The 21,029-nt window shown below is 39.4% G+C and overlaps 1 long non-coding RNA gene across 4 annotated transcripts in view; it reads left to right on the forward strand.

The window, feature by feature from the left end:
- Nucleotides 1-2,763: 2,763 nt before the first annotated feature.
- The window catches only part of LOC149215380 (uncharacterized), a 300,173-nt gene continuing 281,907 nt past the window's right edge, over nt 2,764-21,029 (forward strand). For 2 of the 4 annotated variants that reach the window (XR_016250477.1, XR_016250476.1), the window contains exons 1-3: nt 2,764-3,449; nt 3,547-3,856; nt 5,419-5,565. This is a non-coding gene — a long non-coding RNA (uncharacterized LOC149215380). The remainder of the gene's footprint in view (nt 3,450-3,546; nt 3,857-5,418; nt 5,566-21,029) is intronic. The other 2 variants (XR_016250478.1, XR_016250475.1) reach the window with 2 other exon arrangements.

Genomic DNA, 21,029 nt, shown 5'->3' on the forward strand with positions numbered 1-21,029 from the left:
TTTAGTCCATTGAGAAAATATCAACCTCTTGTGTTTCTGAGCTTTCAAATGCGTTAATAGCCTGTCTAGCAAACCAAATTTACCACACTGCTTAACCAACTACTCCACTGGTGGATATTCAAATGATTGATCAAACTATGACTCCAAAAGATCAGGGTGGTTGCAATTCTTTCGCAGTTGAATCATCAAATTGTTCAACTTTCCCTTTAGGCCTGTGCCATTTTCTGATTTATTGTGCAAATAAACCTCAAGTGTTTTGTTGACCAAATGATCTTGGATCTGCTTCTGATGTTCTATCATATCTGCATACAAAATTATCTCTTTTTTCCTGGGCAGGGACTGCTCAACCTCTTCTTTTAGCCTTCTGAGAAGAAATGGTCTAAGGATCAAATGAAGCTTTGAAATTACTTGAACTCTTCTTTTCTCTTCAATTTCTTCCTGCCTCATCCCATTGCTTTGTTTCCCAGCTAGATCAAACCAAGATTCAAACTCTTCACATGATGTGAATATTTGAGGCAAAATGAAATTCAACAAGGACCAAAGTTCCGCCAAATTATTTTGTAGGGGCGTTCCAGTCAAAAGAAACTTATTTTCAACAGGTAAGGTTTTCAATTCCCTCAGCAATTTGCAGTTGGAGTTTTTTAATCGGTGTCCCTCATCAACAACTATATATTTCCAATCATAGCGAGCCAAAGCCTTGCTATCATTCAAAACAACCTCATATGAAGTGACAATAACAGGGAATGTTGGGCCCACTGTGTGAGGCATGTGGATTTTCCTCAACTCTTGTCGCTCAATTTTGGAGTCGTGATAGATTATAGCATTCATGCTTGGAAAAAACCTATTGATTTCATTCACCCAATTCGAGAGAGTTGAAAGAGGAGAAACTATTAAAAAGGGCCGATGCATGCCCATCCCCTTGAGATGAGCAAGGAGACCAATAGTTTTCACCATCTTTCCTAAACCCATTTGATCTGCCAGAATTCCATTGAGCCCATTTTTCCATAGAGAAATCAACCACTTTACACCCTTAATTTGATAGGACTTTAACGTTCCCCTGATCAATAGAGGAACAAGTTCCATTTGTTCTTTCCAGTTCCTCTCCTCCTCTATTAAATTGTCAGAAGCTTAAAGTGGGGTGTCTCTTTTGCAATTCTCAGTCATTGCCATCTTACGCTTTCGACCCCTACCACTTTTCTTCACTGCACTTGATTTTGCATTGCCATTCTTGCTTGGAATAAATGTGATGTCATCCATCTTCTCAAGTAGAAACTCTGAATAAAGTTGAGTCTGGCTAAGAAGCTCATCCAATTTGTTAAATAACACATGATCCATCTGTTAACTCCCATTGCTCAGTTGCTTTTACATTTCTTTCTTTTCTCGCTCAACTCGTTCTTCTTCTAGGCGTTTCTCCTCCATGGCCATATCCTCTGAAACTTCCAATGCTTCACCATGAACTGATAAATCATTATCCTCTGCATCAACAACTGGCACTTCACTTCCAGACATTCCCTCATCTTCTAAAACAGATATAGGTGAATGTGCATCTCCTTTAAGACTGGAGGTTGAATCCTTCTCCATTTTTAAAATCATTCGTCAATACCAATCCAACAATGGTCCAATCGCTCGATGGAGTGTTAAGCTCTTCACTAGGATTCCACTCTTGTGTTCAATCACATGCATATTGAATGAGTTTGAAAGAGATGAAGCTGGGTACCAAGTCTAAGTGAAATTTGCACCCGTCGGACTTGACACCTGAAATACACCCGCGCAAGGCACGCTAAAACGACAAGTTGCCCAGATATGGATGTGCTTCAGGAGCTGCGTTGAGAAAATTGAGAACATCTCCTAAGTTAGATGTTTGAATTTGTTTTAATGGTTGACTCAGTCCCCTTGCTCTTTCAAATTTTTTATTTTTATTTTTATGTTTTTGGTGTATGTTTGCGCATACAAAATAAATGGAAACGACCAAGTCAAAATAAATTAGATGTACCCCTCGTCATATAATTCTTGCCCCTCTCACCCAATTAGATGTATGTAGATCAGAGCCTCCTCGACATAGGGGTCGCAAGAACCCTCCAAATTATAATTGTTTCCACCAAATTTAGGGCTCAAAACGATATGCCATCAATAAACACCCAAAATCCAACCAATTTTCACCGGTGATAGAATCCTACAATATCTCCCAGAACAACCAATTGAGTGGGCCAAACTTAAGATGCTCCGACGCTTGCATGTCGGGGATTGATCCTTACACCTTTGCTTGTTTTCTGCATAATATCTTTGTTTTTTGCATACCATCTTTGAGTTTACGTTTTACTCCTTTCACTCTCCATGCATAGAAAGATAGAGACAACGAAGTTGAGACAAAATGAGCCAAAGCCACGATGAAGGAGAGAAAAAAACAACGAAATTGAGACAAAATGAAAGAAAAAAACAATGAAATTGAAACAAAATGGAAGACAACCAAAATAATAAAGTTGAAATGAAATGAGCAAGAGCCATGAGTCAGAGGAGAGAAAAACAACAAAATTGAAACAAAACAAAAGACAATATAAAAAAAACAGCAATGAAAGATAACCACAAACACTAATAATAGAAAACACAAAATGCTTGGCTTTTTGAGCTTTCCACGTTCCTTTGCATAGCTACTTCCTAGTTTTTAAAATCACGAAAAGTTTATAGAAATAAAGTCGACCGAATGTGGGAAAAATGATCCCTGTTTGGGTGTAATCTAACCGTTTAAATCTTTTGTCCGTTCAGTCTGTCAGCGGTGTGTCAGCGTAAAAGCTGGGAGCGTGAGCAGCAGCTTGGGTATTGTGCGGAGAAGAAGCCATGATAAAAGGTTCTTTAACTGGGGTTGGATTCCAATTCCTATTTATATCTATTAATATAAATAGGTATTCTCGTTCTTCAATTTATATAAATGGAATTCCAATTCTCGTTCGTAGACTCATATTTATATATAACAGGAGAGCTTTCGATTTCCTCTTAAATGCATGTTATGATCTCATGGAGGGGAGGGTCTCGGGAACGTTGATAGCTCTATTTGTGTTGATACATGTTATGTTACTCATGGAGGGACTCGGGATGGAGTTGATGGCTTTACTTGTGCCGCTAAACCTCCGCACGTGCGCACAGACAGGTAAAATCCGCCATGTTATTTGCTCGTACCACATAGTTTGCGGTGTGGGTGAAAAGCAGGAAAAAAAGGTTTTCATTTGGGGTCAGGATTCGAACTCTGGCGGTTGATAGGTTTTCATTTGGGGTCAGGATTCGAACTCTGGCGGTTGATTTCCAACTTAAATCTAAAACGTAAACACAATGAGCCTGCGGGTATGATTTTCTTCCAGTCGATATCGTGAGAGACACGACAGTCTTGACATACTGGAATTATTTAGGATTGGACGTCTCTATTTGTGCTGCTTGCTGGACGTATGTATTGACAGGTAAAATAAATGGACAACCCAAATCAATATTGTTGAAATTCGTCTTTAAATTAATCATTTGCTTACCATCGTCCGTTTCAATTCTCTGTCAACGAAGGTCATGGATTGAAGCATCCCAGACGATGGATGTAGGCTACATCCTTTTGGCCTGAACCAGGTTACAATTCTTTTAATTCTTTGCAAATACAAGCGCCCTATGATCTAGGCGCCAGTGATGGCAAATTTTTGTGGGCAAGTGCAACCCTGTTGGGATTTGAACTCTGGTTATTGGTTTCCCACGTAAAGCTAAAACGCAAATACGACAGCATGCTTTTATGATTCTTTGGCAGATAGAGACCTAGAGAACTCCAAGGGAGGGAGGGAGAGCATTTGATCGGTGTTTTGTACGTGCGTACGTATATTGACAGGTAAAATTAATGTGACACCAAATTAATATTGCTAAAGTTTATTTCCAACCCACTATCGTGTTTTTTTCCCATTTTCTTACTTTGCTTGCATTCAATTGCCGACCAACAAAGTTTATGGATCGCATTGTTGTCGACATTTTTAGTATATGAAAGGCTTCCATTATATATTCAAATGCGTACAAATGTAATGCTATGTTTTAATGCTTTGTAGAGACAACCGCCCCGAAATATTTGTAGGTTTATTTTGGGATTGTTTTTGGGCCAAAAAAGTTCATGGATTATAGCGTGCAAAACCATGTCTAATACATGAAACGCTCCCAACAAATTAATACAGATATTAAAGATTTGATTATAAATTTAAATGCCTAGAATGTAATAAATATTTTCTGATGCTTTGAAACAAACGTATCCTTACTGCCCTGTGCCATTTTTTTGGTAAATATTTGTGCGTGAGCTCCTCGACAACCACTGCAAACTCTATTACTCCATCATTTGACTAATCATGGGATACACTGCCATAAATTTAATTACAGGACGACTCAATTTAGGAAAGCTTACTTTGCAAGCCTGAGATACATTTCTTTCGCATTTTCTTTTGCAAAGGTAAACCTCGTTTCACTGCCATAATTAATTGCAGGAGGACACTCTATTTCAGAAATCTTACGTTGCAAACCTAATATATATTTCTTCGGCATTTTCTTTTGCAAAGGTAAACCTCGTTTCAGTTGTTAGGATGAACATAGCATTTAAAAAATAACAAGTCATTTCCGTTTCATTCATCGATATTTTCATGAAATCAATGTATTTGATGTTTAAAGATAAAATCAAACTATACATAGTCAATGGATTACAATGTGCGAGGAGTTTTCTAATACATATCAATTAAAGATCTAGACGCCTGTAAAATTTACATGTAATATATATATATATATCCTGGCTGACCTGTGCCTATCTTTTGGCAAATATCTGTGGCTGAATAGATAGTAAAATCCTCAACAACCGCTGCAAACTCCATTACTCCATCATTTAACTTATGGGATACATTTCTGCGATATTTTCTTTTGCAAGGGTAAACCTCGTTCCATTCCTTGTGATGGCCGCAACATTTAGCTATTAGCTTTTTAATAATTTCAAATATAGTCAGACTCTATTTAGGAATTTAGTGAAGTCAAAGTATCCATAACAGTGTTGAATCAACACTCCAGAGGACCACGTTACTCAGCTGTTCCTGCAAATATAATAATTTTCTTCTAATTTTTTTGGGGAAACAAACACTTTCTTGACCTATGCCATCTTTTGGCAAATATCTGTGGCTGAATAGATACTAAAATTCTCTACAACCTTTGCAAACTCCATTACTCCATCATATGACTAAACACTGGATACATTTCTGCCATATTTTCTTATGCAAGCATAAACCTCGTTCCATGCCTTATGATGGCCACAACATTTAGGTATTCGTTTTTGATAATTTCGAAATATAGGAAGACTCTATTTAGGAATTTAGTGAGTAATTTTTTATTCAATCAGTATATTTGATATTTTCTTCTAATTTTTTGCAGAAACAAACACATCCTCGCTGAACTGTGCTATCTTTTGGCAAATATCTATCGCTGAATAGATAGTAAAATCCTCTACAACCGCTGCAAACTCCATTACATCATTTGACTAAACATGGGATACACTTTGCCATATTTTCTTGTGCAAAGGTAAACCACGTTCCATGCCTTGTGATATCCACATTTAGATATTGGTTTTTTAATGATTTAGAAATATAGGAAGACTCTATTTAGGAATTTAGTGAGTAATTTTTTTATTCATTTCTTCCCATTAAAAAAACAGTATACTTGATATTCAAGATGAAATCACAGTATAGATAACAGTGTTGAATCAACACTCCAGAGGACCACGTTACTCAGCTGCTCCTGCAAATATAATCACAGCGGTTCCTGCAAATATAATATTTTTTTTTTCTAATCTTTTTGTGGAAACAAACACATCCTCGCTGACCTGTGCTATCAGTCGCTGAATAGATAGTAAAATCCGCTACAACCGCTGCAAACTCCATTACTCCGTCATTTGACTAAACATGGGATACATTTCTGCCATATTTTATTTTGCAAAGGTAAACCTCGTTCCATGCCTTGTGATGGCCACAACATTTACGTATTCGTTTTTCAATAATTTTGAAATATAGGAAGACTCTAGTTGGGAATTTAGTGAGTAATTTTTTATTCATTTCTTCCTATGAAAAAAATCACAGTATATTTGATATTTCAAGATGAAATCAAAGTATACATAACATAGTGTTAATCAACACTCCAGAGGACCACGTTACTCAGTTGTTCCAAAAAAAGTCAGAAAATACCCCTTCCCTGTGGTTATTAATGTCTATTATAGGCATCGTGGAAAAACTGGTCTTTTAGCCATTCTAAGAATATATCAGCGGCAAACATTACAACCAATAAATGAAACTAAATAAACCGTTTAGGATTAGCTCCGGGAATTTCATTTCAGAAATTCCGATGCTTCTTAGGATTTTCATAACTTTCAGAAAATGTATGTGATCTCGTCGGATAGAAAACGATTTTCATTGGTTATATCTCTGAGAACCTTCATGAAGTAGCAATGCTTGTTTTGATAATCTATCTGCAGATTCCTCTTGTTTCCCTGTAAACATGACTGCAAGATAGACCGTAAAAGGAACATTTTGATTCTTTGATATTTTCCATAACTGGGAGGAGGAGAATATTTTCCAGATTTCATTTGGCCAGTTGACCAATTTGCTATCCCCATAGACATGTAGGTTTCTAACTCACTTTTAGGCTGCTAACTTTGATGAAATTCACAAAGCACATAGTTCTGATTTGTTAGTGGTTCCTTGTCCCAATGCTGCTTTAAAGGAAATTATTTTAGTTTTGGATAGAAATAGGATATCTCTTGAACCACAATTGCCTAAAGGGATCTGGCATACTCCATCAAAGAATCCCCCATGGCTCAGAGAATTCAATATCAAGTTGATTAAATTGTTTGACAATTTTTTCCTTTCATATAGAGACCCAAACACTATCATAAACATACCTCATCTGGAAACAAGCTTGTATTAGGATGATGTCTTTGCCTTCAAAGATCATGCCATTTCTAGCCAAGCAGAATGTCCAATCAATGATACAGGGTAGTGCTCTATGTTCTATAACTTTTTTGTTCTTTCACTAGTTCTGAAAACATTCTAGGGTATAGCCTGACTCCCATTTCCCATCTTCACTCGCTGATTTCAACTCTTCACTCCATACTTCTCTTTAAAAGGGGTGGTGAACTAACAGGTGGTCCATAGACTTTTCATTTGTTTTGCACAAAATGCATCTGTTGGGGTCTTCTCGAGTTTCTTTTATAATTGTCCCATGTGAGTATTTTAGTGGAGATGACTAGGTAGAAGAAGATTCTAGTTTTTATAGGGCATCTCAGCTTCCAAATAGTCTTCCACAACCCTGGTTCCACGTCTTTATGCTAACCTGATATCCTAACTTATCAGTGAAGTCACTAGTGTTTTATTCTTGAACCAAACAATCTCATCTTCTAATTTTATTTTATTCCACTTAATTTGAGTATGTGAATGTCATGATTACATTCTTTAGCTAGCTCTCCTTGAATACCTCTGAAGATTTGATTTCCAACCTTGACTCCATTTTGAATTCACCTTTGGGCCAGCTGCAACAAACACTGTAGATCTCCTTTCTATGGAGAAAGTCAATAAGAGGATATGATAGCCTTGAAGATTTTATACATCCTAGCTAGGGATCATCCCCTATATTCAGTTAGTTGCCTCTCCCTATTTTCCAGACTAGCCACAGGAGGAAATACTCTAACAGTATAACCTCTGCTTTCCAGAAAATTGAATCCTATCCATATCCTTTAATCTATTTTCTTTTTCTCTATTCTACTAAGCCTATACTAATCTATTTTCCCAACATTATTTTGTCAGGACCCCTTCACCGTATCAATCTCCACAACCATTTTGTTGTTAGAGCTTATCCAAATAGGTGAATATTCTTTATACCTGAACCAGCATCTTCTTTTGGACTGGCCAAGCGTTTCCATTTTACTGGGGGAATTCCCTCCTTTTTCTATCTAGAGAAGGTTAAAGCGCCTTTTCTTAATCTTCTCCAGAATGTCTTTTGGTATATGGGCTATTGATAACCTATACACTGGAATCCCATCTAGAACAGACTTTACAAGTACTAGTTTTCCTCTTATGGACCATGATTTGTAACACTAGTTAGTAACTCTTTTCTCTATCTTCTCATACAACCATAACTAGTCTTTGAACCTATACTCATTTGGTTTAAGTGGAATCCAAGATTTTCTACTCCGGCATCAATGGAAACAATTTGAAAGGAAGAAATTGTTTACATTGTCTTTCCCTTTCAGCCTCTAACCATTGAAAGTATTGAAGATTTATTAAAGTTACCTCCATTTCGGTTGCCTTTTCGTACAAAGCTACGATCTCTTTGTACTTATCTGCTTCCCTGAGACTCCCAACTCTAAATAGAATGACAGCACTCGAACAACAAGTGTGACAATGAAATTGGATTCCTCATTCTTATTCCTTTGATGGAGTCTTCTCTTTTGTGGGATAATATCATTCTGCTCAAATATTTTGTCACCATAAAAAAATAAGGCATCATTGAGCATCCCTGTGTTAAGCCTCTCGATACATGAAAGAATCTAGAGGTTGATCCATTGATTAATGCGATAAAAGTGTAGAGATTAAGCACTTGTTGATCCAGTTCACCATTTGAATGCACATTCATATGTGAACTAGGGTTAGCCTTAAGTACATCTGATTAACCTTATAAACAGCTTCGACGAAAATGAGTTTCATCACTATAGCTAGAATTCTTCCTTATCTTTATTCAGTGTAATCCTTGTATGGTGCCTACAACATCATGGATTTGTCTATTTTAAGGGAACCCAAATTGTTCTTCTGGAATAACTCAGGAGATAATTCTTTTGAGTCTGCTTGCAATGGTTTTTGTGATAATTTTGTCAACTGTATTACACAGAGATGGGCTTGTAGTCTTATAGAGGTTCAGGGTCATTTCTTTTTGGAGTTATTCATTTGAATGTAGCATTTATATTGCCAAGCACTTTCCTAGATTTTCTAGACTTGTGAACCACCTTCACTGTTCAGTGTTCACTAAGTCTTCATCTATCAAATTATAAACTTTGTAGTCCAGCCATTTGGACCTATATTTTTTGCTATGTGAAAGGAATGGAGAACTTGATTTATTGCTTCTTTTGTTACCTTAGCATTAAGCATTCAGTTTATTGTTCATCTATAAGTCCGGGAAAGAAAGATGCCAGCTTAAGAATTTCTACTATGTTGCTGCCTAGAGGGTCTTGGAATAGTGTCTTGAAATAATTGACACATTCTTTTGCTATATCTTGAAAATTTCAGGTTTCCAATGCATCTATTTTCCTGATATCCCATACAGTATTGATGACTTTTCCCAGGTTTGGCAAAATTCTGATTTTTTTGTATTTTTGTCTTTCTTTGCCTGCCACATGGCCCTGCTCTTCGGCCTACATACTACTTTTTTTTCTAACAATATTCTTTTAGTTTCTTCCAACCTCTTCAACTTGAGCTTTTCTTCATCAGATGATGCCTTCTTTGTGTCCACTGTTGTGAAATAATGGTTTGATATGAATTTCAGAATACCAATTCACTTTAGGCTTCCTAAGCTTTCTTTCTTGCCGATTCTACCACTACTTTCTTTACCAGTTTAAAATTTTATGTGAATTGAAAGATAGCTGTTTCTTCAATATTTGGTTCATATTTTTGCCATTCTGATGTGACTAGATTTTGGAAACCCTAGATTATTGAATTTGAAGGGGACAGGAGGCTTATGGTCATCTTTTTCTACTTGTAACAGCATGGGGAGATGATCTGATCTTCCTCTCTCCCCCCTCCTAGTACTTAATTCTATCTTCTTCTTCAGGAACTCTTTCTGCCACTAGGAAGCTATCCAACCACTTTGACAAAAACCAGATTTAAATTTAAGATATAATCTATATATAAATATCCTTTCCCAGTATTATAAAACAGTGATAAAACAAGGCTAGAATTAGTAAATAAATCAAGGTTTTAGCTCAAGAAATCAGAGATTTGCTTTTACAATCAGCTAGTCCAACTTAGGATATGTATTTGAAGCACAAATGACTTAAAACTCGCGGTGTGTTTAAGTGTTCTTATTGCTGTCATTTCCAAATTGCTTAGAACAGAAAATAAATATTGAATCTTTTGTATTTTTGGTTGGTTGGGAGGGAAAGGCAATGCCTTAATCTGTTGGGGCTCATGGGGTAAAATTAGTGTAGAAAATTAATGATCTGCACCCTAACCCCAGTGTACAATTTTGCATGTGTTCATTTGACCCAACCCACATGTTTTGTCATGCTGATATAAATTTCAGAATGCATTATTTGTAAACATTCAAAGAGTATTTCTACTATTTAACACATTTCCTATCAGTTGTAATTAATGCTAAATTTATGCAAGCATTCAAGCATGAGAGACACTTAGTTTTGGTCAAGGTGACCCTGGAAAAACCCCACAGCCTTTTGGGGAAAACCGGTTTTCAAAGGACGATTTTATTGCTTGAGTACATAAAAATTTAAACATAGTACTTATCTCCCTTCAGTGGAAGTGTTCAATGCAAATCTGGAAAATTGTGCCCACTGATATTTTTCAGATTTTCACAATTTGAAGTGCCCAGAATTTTCTACACTTTTCCACAGCCCAGCTACTAGGTTTTTGTGCTCAGAAATTAGCCTTGAAATCTGTGCTGCAATAGCCTCAATTTCTGTGCCCAAAACAGCCTCGAAATATATGCATAAACAACCTCGATTTCTGCGATGAATGTCTCGATTTCTGTGCCCAGACTGCCTTGAAATTAATGTTGTCGATAACCTCAAAATCTGCACTGGAAGTGACTGAAGATGCCCTTGAAATTCGTGCCAGGTGACAGCAGAGACCCTCTTTGAAAATCATGCTGGACAGACCCTTGAAATTTAGGCTGCTGTTTGCCTTGATTTATGCACTGATTGTCCCTCGATTTTCGTGCTCCTCTCCTTGGAAATTGTGCCTCCCTTTGGCTGCCTCCTCTTAGAAATTCGAGCTCTTCTTGTCAATCTACAAATTCTCCTTCAAGTTCATCGCTCCTCTTCTCCTCTTGCTCCCTCAAGTGTGAAGTGAAGATTGAGTCTCCCTTTTCTCCTTTTGTCTTTAGAAAAGATTGAATCCCTAACCCTAGGATTCCATGGTTGAGATTTAATCTCCAAATCTCAAGATGTGTGGTTGAGATTACTTTTCCCAAATGACCCCCCTCACATATTGGCCCCATTACTTAAAAGTCTCCTAGTACCTTTTCAAGTTGTATATTTTTTCTATTTTTCTCATAAAGTGATTTTTTCAACTCACTTTAATATTAGAAAAGTGAACTATGTACTTTACACATAAAGTCACTTTATAAAGTGCAAGTGACTTTAATATTAGGAAAAGTACACGGTACACCACTTTTAAGTATCTCTTCCACCCATGATAGAAATATAACTCATAAATGTCACCAAGACAAAAGTCATTATTGTGTCTACCTGGCTAAAAGAGATAAATGCCTAGTAACACCTCTCTTTGGTATTATTTTCAACAATTAGTCTCTTATCGAAGAAGGTGTTGCTCACCACTCCCATCTTGTCTTTGAAAAAGACATGCTTGCCTCTTGGTAAAGACTTTGTCAGAATCTCCGCTACTTGCTCATCAGTAGATATATACTCAAGCTTCACAACCCCTCGCTGAACCCAGTTTTTGATGAAGTTCTATTTGATCTCTATATGTTTTGACATATCGTGAAACACTGGATTCTCAAAGAGTTTAATACAACTTTGATTGTCACAGTCAATCGTAGTTGGTCTTAACATTTGACCAAATAGTCGATTAAGCATCTTGCGAAGCCATAATGCCTCGTATCCTGATTAACTGCCATGTACTCTGCCTCTGTGCTGCTCAACATCACTGACTTCTGTTTTCTACTGAACCATGACACAACTGCCAAGCCCAATGAGCAACAACATCCCGAAGTGCTCTTTAGGTCACTGACACTACCAACCCAATCTAAGTCTGTGCAACCAATCAATCTGACCCTATCACATCTGACATAGTCCAACCCATAATCCACTATACCCTGCAAGTATCTCAACACATGTTTTGCAGCCACCCTACTCTCTTGGGCTCCATCATATACTGACTCAATGTATTGATTGCAAAACAAATATTTGATCTAGTATTGACTAGATACATCAATGAACCGATCAATTGACAATACAAAGTGGGATCCAACAACTAGGAAGCAACATCATGCAGTTTCTTCCAGTTGGTGATGATAGGTGTAGCCATAAACCTGCAACCATCCATATGAAATCTCCTCAGTCTATCTCCTGCATACCTGCCCTGGCCCACAAAGATGTGCACATCCTCCTGCTAAACCTCCATCCCCAAGAAGTAATGCATCAACCCTATATCAGTCATATCAAACTCTGAAGCAAGATGTCTCTTGCAATGCTGGATGAGATTGTCCTCCCCTGTAATAAACAAGTCATCCACATATAGTACCAGAATGAGTGGATTGTCACCTACCAAAATTAAGTATAGGTTCAGATTTGCATCACTCTTCTGGAAACCCAGCTACTGCAAGTAGGCATCTATCCTCTCGTGCTATGCCCTTGGTATTGCTTCAGTCCTTACAAGGTTTTCTTCGGCCTACACACATGAGACTCACTCCCATGCAACTCAAAGCCCTCAGGATGCTCAATTTACACCTCTTCTTGTATAACACCATTGAGAAAGGTGGTCTTCACATCAATCTGGTGAATCCTCCATTCCATCTCAACAGCTATAGATATCATTGCTCTAATGGAAGTATAATGAGCAACCAGAGCAAAGGTCTCCTCATAGTCAACTCCCTCTACCCGTGAGAACCCCTGCGCCACAAACTAATCTTTGAACTTCTCAATGCTGCCATCTACAACATGATTGATCTTATAGAGCCACCTGGAACGCTGCCATCTACAACATGATTGATCTTGTAGAGCCACCTGGAAGTCACAACTCACTTCCCATCAGGACGTGGCTCTCCCTCCCATACATCATTCTTCATGATAGAGGAATATTCCTCTAACATGGCATCCCTCCAAATTTGTTGTCTAGCGGCCTCCTCAAAACTAGCTGGCTTTGTCTTTACAACATTTGCCACGAAGCTGCCCAACCTCTTTGGCGGTCTTCTCTCCCTCACTGACCACTTGGGTCTCCCCATTGCCTCTTGAGCCTCCTTCAAGGTATCTTGAAGCCATCTTGGCTTCCTCTTCCCTGCAGTAGTCTCTTGTGGAGCTATGGGAAAATCCTCATTTGGTGCCTCTCCTCCTGGTGAGGAAGGCTCTAAACTAACCAAAGGTGATCCTGAACTCTGAGATATTGTTTCCGATGAACCTACAGCAGGTGATCCGATACTAGGCAAAGTTATGCTCTGTGAACCTGTCACCCCTGAAGAAGGTGAACCTCTTGATCCTGGTGTACCACCTGATGCTTTTGAAACCTGTGTTGTGGCCCGTTGCTGAGGAGCCTGTTGCTCAACCTGATCAATCTCCTGAGACCTCCTCAAAGCCTTCTTCACCTCAAATCTCAGATCCCACCTCAAGACAATCTTCCTCTGTGGAGGAAGGTCTATGCGGTAGGCTCTGCTGGTCTTGCTGTAACCCATCAGTATACCTCTCTCTGTTGTGGGTTCCTACTTCGACCTCTTCTAATCAGGGATGTGTGAATATGTAAGACACCCAAAAATCCTGATGTGCCCAACTTCCGGCTTCTTGCCGGTATATATCTCCTTAGGAGTCTTGCTCCCCAAGACTGTGTGGGCTTCGGTTTTGCAAATGAACAATAGTGTTAACCTCCTTAGCCCACAAGAAGAAAGGTAAACTTTGATCATGCAACATTGCTCTAGCTGCACCCACAATGGTCCTATTCTTCCTCTCTGCCACCCCATTTTGCTGAGGGTCATAAGGCACAATGAGCTCCCTCTTTATGCCGACACTCCCACAAAAGTCTCTCATCTCTGTTGAAATGTACTCACCCCCATTGTCTGATCTCAACACCTTGATCTTCCTCCCTGTCTGGTTCTCCACAAGAGCCTTAAACTCTTGGAATCATCGAAATACCTCATCCTTGGTCTTAAGAAAGTAAATCCAGGTCCTCCTGGAGTGGTCATCAATGAAAGTCACATAGTACTCATATATGCTCAATGAGACATGGGACGTGGCACCAAATACATCAGAATGAATCAAATCAAGGAACACTTACAACTCTGCTGTCACTGCTTTGGAAAGGTGTCTTGGTGTATTTTCCCAAAGCACACCCCTTGCACACATCATGATGATCAACGTTGAACTCTGGCAACCCAAGAACCATCTCCCTCAACATCTTGAAAGCTCCATGGTGCAAGTGGGCCATCTTCCTGTGCCACAGCTCACATAAACCCATAGTTGCAGGGAACGTCCCCCCTGGTTCTAAGGCCCGAAGCACGTCCTGTGCGGATGCGTCTAGGAAGCATCCCTGGAAGCACGCTTCCAAAATTCGGAAGCGCGCTTCTGCCTGTTTTGGACGCTTTCGGACGCTTCTGCCTGTTTTGGATGCTTCCTGGACGCTTCCGCCTCTTTGGGATGTTTGTTTTGAGTATAAATGCAAAATATATATATATATATATATATATATATATATAGCAGACGCTTTACTTCCTAGATTTTTGGAAAATGACGCTTCCGCATCCCCGCTTCGTGCAACATTGCATAAACCACTACTACTGGTCTGAGTTACCATAGCTCGAAGAGGCTGAAACATGAGTCTGTATAGTCTCCCACAATGAGCACCAATCGCACGAGCAGACTCGATACTAGATCCTTTAGGATACAATAACACTTGTCCCTTTTGGAACAGTACCTCATACCCCTATCCTCCAAGCTGGAAAATAATATCAAACTCTTCTTCAACCCTAGAACATAAAGAAAATTTGTCACCTTCAGAGGAGGTAAATGACTCCCTCTAAAATGATACTGTCCCCATACTTGCCGCCTTGACTTTGGATTTGTCGCCAAGCACAACCTCCAAGTCAATGTCATCATCCAAAAGGCTCATGAAGTGCTCTCTAACTCCGGTCATATGGCAGGATGCTCCACTTGTCTATGAACCATGCACATGAAGATGTGATATGAGTGGCTAAACTGACCACCAAAGAACACTCTGAGTCAAACATAGCTACAAACGCATCCACATCTGTTGTAGCTGCAACTCCTTGTTTCTTCTTACCCTTCTTGTTGGGACACTGTATGATATAGTGATCCATATTCCCACAAGCAAAGCATTTCACTTTGCTAATGTCCTTCTCCTTAGCCTTCTACTTCACCTTATCCTACTTTGCTCCACTAGAAGACCCATTCTTGATCTTCTTTGTCCTCTTTCCCTTTACTACAAGAGCAACATTCTCCTCTTCAACTCCCCCACCACTCTTGCTGCCACTGCGCATGTTTCTCCTGATCTCCTCCTAAAGAAAATCATCCCACATCCTCCTCCATCTAGGAAAATGCTCTCTAGCCACCATGCTATGGATAAAACTATCCTGCTTCTTGGTGATCCCCTCTATAGCAATGCGAACCAACTATTCCTCTAGAATAGTCTCTCCAGTAGCAGCTAACTCATCTTTCACTTGTGAGACTCTGGTGAGGAAATATGTAACACTGTCGGTCTTGGTCATCTTGGTGTTGCATAATTTTGTCTCAACACCATCTTCCTATTCTCATTAGAACTTTGGTGCAAAGAGACCAAGGACTCCCACATCTGATATGCATATCTCATTCTTGAAACGCGAGGGAACAAATGATCCTTGATGGCATCTAGAAGGATCTTCTCTGCCTTCACATTTTTCTTAGTAAACTCTACCAACTGAGCTAGATTAGTGGGCGATTGCACAACTGCGTGTATAATATCCCACACTTCCACCTACTTTAGTATAAGCATAATCCTCTCCTTCCATGGGCCAAAGTTTTCAGCCCCCACCAATTTGTCCTCTACTCTTAACCCTTTAGCCATGACCCCACAACCAGCCAAATGAAGCAAATCTCTGAACTACTGAATTCTTTGGGTTTCTGGCAAAGTTTCAAAGGTATGGTTCACTGTCTGAACATTGAAGACTTTGGTAGCTTGTTGCCCTCTTTATTAGCTGAATGAAAATGAAGATCTAAGCCTCAACTTGGCTCAACTAAGCTCTGATACCATGTAGAAAATTAATGATCTGCACCCTATTCCAGTTTACAATTTTGCATGTGTTCATTTGACCCAACCCACATGTTTTGTCATGTTGATATAAATTTCAGAATGCATTATTTGTAAACATTCAAAGTGTACTTCTACTATTTAACACATTTCCTATCAGTTGTACTTAATGCTAAATTTATGCAATCATTCGAGAATGAGAGACACTTATTTTTGGTCAAGGTGACCCTGGAAAAACCCCACAGCCTTTTGGGGAAAACCGGTCTTCAAAGGAGGATTTTATTGCTTGAGAAATTAGTCTAAGTTCATAAAAATTAAACACAGTACTTATCTTCCTTTAGCTAAATCATTAAATGCAAATCTGGAAAATTGTGCCCACTGATATTTTCAGATTTTCACAATTTTAAGTGCCCAGAATTTTTTGCACTTTTCCACAACCCAACTCCTACATTTTTATGCTAAAAAATTAGCCTAGAAATTTGTGCCAAAAACAACCTCGAAATCTGTGCATAAAGAACCTCGATTAATGCGTTGATTGTCTCGATTTTTGTGCCCATAATGCCTCAAAATTCGTGTTGTAGACAACCTCAAAATTTGCGCTGGAAGTCACTGAAGATTCCCTCTAAATTCGTGCCAGGGGATATTGTTCCCGATGAACCTGCACCAGGTGATCCGGTACCAGGCAAAGCTCTTCTCTGTGAACCTGTCACCCCTGAAGAAGGTGAACCTCGTGATCCTGGTGTACCACTTGATGCTTTTGAAACCTGTGGTGTGGCCCCCTATTGAGGAGCCTGCTGCTCTACCTAATCAATCTCCTGAGACCTCCTCAAAGCCTTCTCCTCCTCAAATCTCACATCCCGCCTCAATGCAATCTTCCTCTATGGAGGAAGGTACATGTGGTAGGCTCTGCTGGTCTCTCTGTAACCCACCAGTATACCTCTCTTTGCTGTGGGTTCTTGCTTTGACCTCTTCTCCTCAGGGACGTGTGAATATGTAAGACACCAAAAAATCTTGATGTGCTCAACTTTTGGCTTCTTGCTGGTATATATCTCCTCAGGAGTCTTGCTCCCGAAGACTCTGTGTGGGCTCCGGTTTTGCAAATGAACAACAGTGTTAACCTCCTTGGCCCACAAGAAGAAAGGTAAACTTTGATCATGAAACATCGCTCTAGCTGCACCCACAATGGTCCTATTCTTCCTCTCTGCCACCCCAATCTGCTGAGGGTTATAAGGCACAATGAGATCCCTCTTTATGCCGGCACTCCCACAAAAGTCTCTCATCTTTGCTAAAGTGTACTCACCCTCATTGTTTGATCCCAACACCGTGATCTGCCTCCCTATTTGGTTCTCCACAAGAGCCTTAAACTCTTGGAATCGTCAGAAGGTCTCATCCTTGGTCTTGAGAAAGTAAATCCACGTCCTCCTGGAGTCGTCATCAATGAACATCACATAGTACTCACATCCGCTCAATGAGACATGGGACATGGGACCACATACATCAGAATGAATCAAATCAAGGACGCCCGCAGCTCTGCTGTCACTGCTCTTGAAAGGTGTCTTGGTGTACTTTCCCAAAGCACATCCCCGCACACATCATGATGACTAGTGTTGAAGTCTGGCAACCCGGTAACCATCTCCCTCAACATCCTGAAATCTCCATGGCACAAGTGGGCCATCCTCCTGTGCCACAGCTCACATAAACCACTACCACTGGTCTGAGCCACCATAGCTCAAAGAGGTTGAAACATGAGTTTGTATAGTCTCCTGCTGTGAGCTCAAATCACATGAGCAATTTCGATACTGGATCCTCTAGGATGCAATAACACTTGTCCCTTTCGAAACAATACCTCATACCTCCTGTTGTCCAAGCTGGAAATTGATATCAAACTCTTCTTCAACCCTGGAACATAAAGAACATCTGTCACCTTCAGAGGAGGTAAATGTCTCCCTTTGAAATGATATTGTCCCCATACCTACCACCTTGACTTTGGAGTTGTCGCCAAGCACAATCTCCAAGTCAATGTCATCCTCCAAAAGGCTTGTGAAGTGCTCTCTAACTCCAGTCATATGGCAGGATGCTCCACTGCCTATTAACCATGCACGTGAAGATGTGACATGAGTGGCAAAACTCACCACCAAAGCACATTCTGAGTCAAACATAACTGCAAAGTCATCCACATTTGTTTCTTTTTACCCTTCTTTTTGGGACTTTGTACGACATAGTGACCCATATTCCCACAAGTAAAGCATTTCAGTTTGCTCATGTCCTTCTCCTTAGTCTTCTACTTCACCTTATCCTGCTTTGTTTCACTAGAAGACTCCTTCTTGATCTTCTTTCTCCTCTTGCCTTTGCCGCAAGAGAAACATTCTCCTATGCACCTCCCCCACCACTCTTGCTACCACTGCGCATGCTTCTCCTGATCTCCTCCTGAAGGAAATTATCCCACATCCTCCTCCATCTAGGAAAATGCTCTTTAGCCACCAAGTTGTGGACAAAACTATCCCACTTCTCGGTGAACCCCTCTAAAACAATGTGAACCAATTGCTCCTCTGGAATAGTCTTTCCAATAGCAACCAGCTCATCTTTCACCTGCGAGACTTTGGTGAGGAAAGATGTAACACTGTCGGTCTTGGTCATCTTGGTGTTGTGTAATTTTTGTCTCAACACCATCTTCCTATTCCCATTAGAACTTTGGTGCAAAGAGACGAAGGGCTCCAACATCTAATATGCAAATCTCATTCCTGAAACATGAGGGAATAAATGATCCTTGATGTCATCTAGAAGGATCCTCTTTGCCTTCACATTTTTCTTAGTAAACTCTACCAACTGAGTTAGATTAGTGGGCGGTTGCACAACTGCTTGTACAATATCCCACACTTCCACCTCCTCCAGTAAAAGCATAATCCTCTCCTTCCATGGGCCAAAGTTTTTAGCCCCCACCAATCTGTCCTCTACTCTCAACCCAATAGCCATGACCCCACAACCAACCAAATGAAGCAAATCTGGAAGCTAGAACCAATCTCCCTCTGAACTGCTAAAATCTTTGGGTTTCTGGCAAAGTTTCAAAGGTATGGTTCACTGTTTGAAGACTTTGGTAGCTTGCTGCCCTCTTTATCAGTTGACTGAAAATGAAGATTTGAGCCTCAACTTGGCTCAACTAAGCTCTGATACCATGTAGAAAATTAATGATCTGTACCCTAACCCCAATTTACAATTTTGCATGTGTTCATTTGACCCAACCCACATGTTTTGTCATGCTGATATAAATTTCAGAATGCATTATTTGTAAACATTCAAAGAGTACTTTTACTATTTAACACATTTCCTATCAGTTGTAATCAATGCTAAATTTATGCAAGCATTCAAGCATGAGAGACATTTATTTTTGGTCAAGGTGACCCCGGAAAAACCACACAACCTTTTGGGGAAATCCGGGCTTCAGAAAGTAGTCTAAGTACATAAAAAACACAGTACTTTTCTCCTTTCAGTTGAAGCCTAAATTGCAAATTTGGAAAATTGTGCCCACTTATATTTTTCAGATTTTCACAATTTTAAGTTCCCAGAATTTTCTGCACTTTTCCACAGCCCAGCTCCTAAATTTTTGTGCTCAGAAATTAGCCTCGAAATCTGTGTTGTAACAGCCTTGATTTCTGTGCCCAAAACAACCTCGAAATCTATCCATAAACAACCTCGATTTCTGCGTTGACTGTCTTGATTTTTGTGCCCAGGCTACCTCAAAATTTGTGTTGTAGACAACCTCAAAATCTGCGTTGGAAGTGACTGAAGATGCCCTCGAAATTCGTGCCATAGCCCTCGAAATTCATGTTGTTGTTTGCCTCGATTTCTGCCCTGATTGTCCCTCGATTTTCGTGCTCCTCTCCTTAGAAATCATGCCTCCGCTTGGCTGCCTCCTCCTAGATATTTGATCTCTTCTTCTCAATCTGCAAATTCTCCTTCAAGTTCTCCTCTCCTCTTCTCCTCTTGCTCTCTCAAGTGTGAAGTGAAGAATGAGCCTCCCTAACCGTAGGATTCAATGGTTGAGATTTAATCTCCAAATATCAAGATGTGTGGTTGAAATTACTTTTCTCAAATGACACCCCCCACAGATTGGTCCCATTACTTAAAATCCTCTTAGTACTTTTTTCAAGTTGTAAACCTTTTCTATTTTTCTCATAAAGTGATTTTCTCAACTCACTTTAATATTACAAAAATGAACTATGTATTTTACACATAAAGTCACTTTATAAAGTACAAGTGACTTTAATATTAGAAAAAGTACATGGTACACCACTTTTAAGTATCACTTCCACCCATAACATTTATAATTCATAAATGTCACCAAGACAAAAGTCATTAATGTGTCTACTAGGCTAAAAGGGATAAAAGCCTAGGAACAACTCTCCTTGGTATTATTTTCAACAATTAGTCTCTTTAGAAGGTTGTTCTTAAGAAGGATTAGTGGTTGAATTGCCACAAAAACATCCCTAATTTAGCAACCAAAGATTGATTTCAAAAAGTGAACCGTCTATGAAGAAATCAATTTTTATGACAACGCTTTGCTTAAATATTCTAACTAATGCAGTAATCCTACCAATGTCAAAAGCATAAAGTTTTTCTCTTTAAAAAAGTTGAAACAAGGAAGTTAAGGAGTGGAGTCTATCACACATAACCTCTTCCAATGTAGCAAGCTTTCTCTGCTATGACTCCTTGAGTCGACTTTGGCTTCCACAAATCTGCAAGGTTAGTTATATTAAATTTTCTAACCCCAGTCCTTGGGAAAATTACTTTCTAGTAATTTGCTTG

This window comes from Pinus tabuliformis, chromosome 1_1, assembly GCF_031772625.1.
Source record: "Pinus tabuliformis cultivar Carrire ecotype Pingquan chromosome 1_1, CPIR1, whole genome shotgun sequence".
NCBI lineage: Eukaryota > Viridiplantae > Streptophyta > Pinopsida > Pinales > Pinaceae > Pinus > Pinus tabuliformis.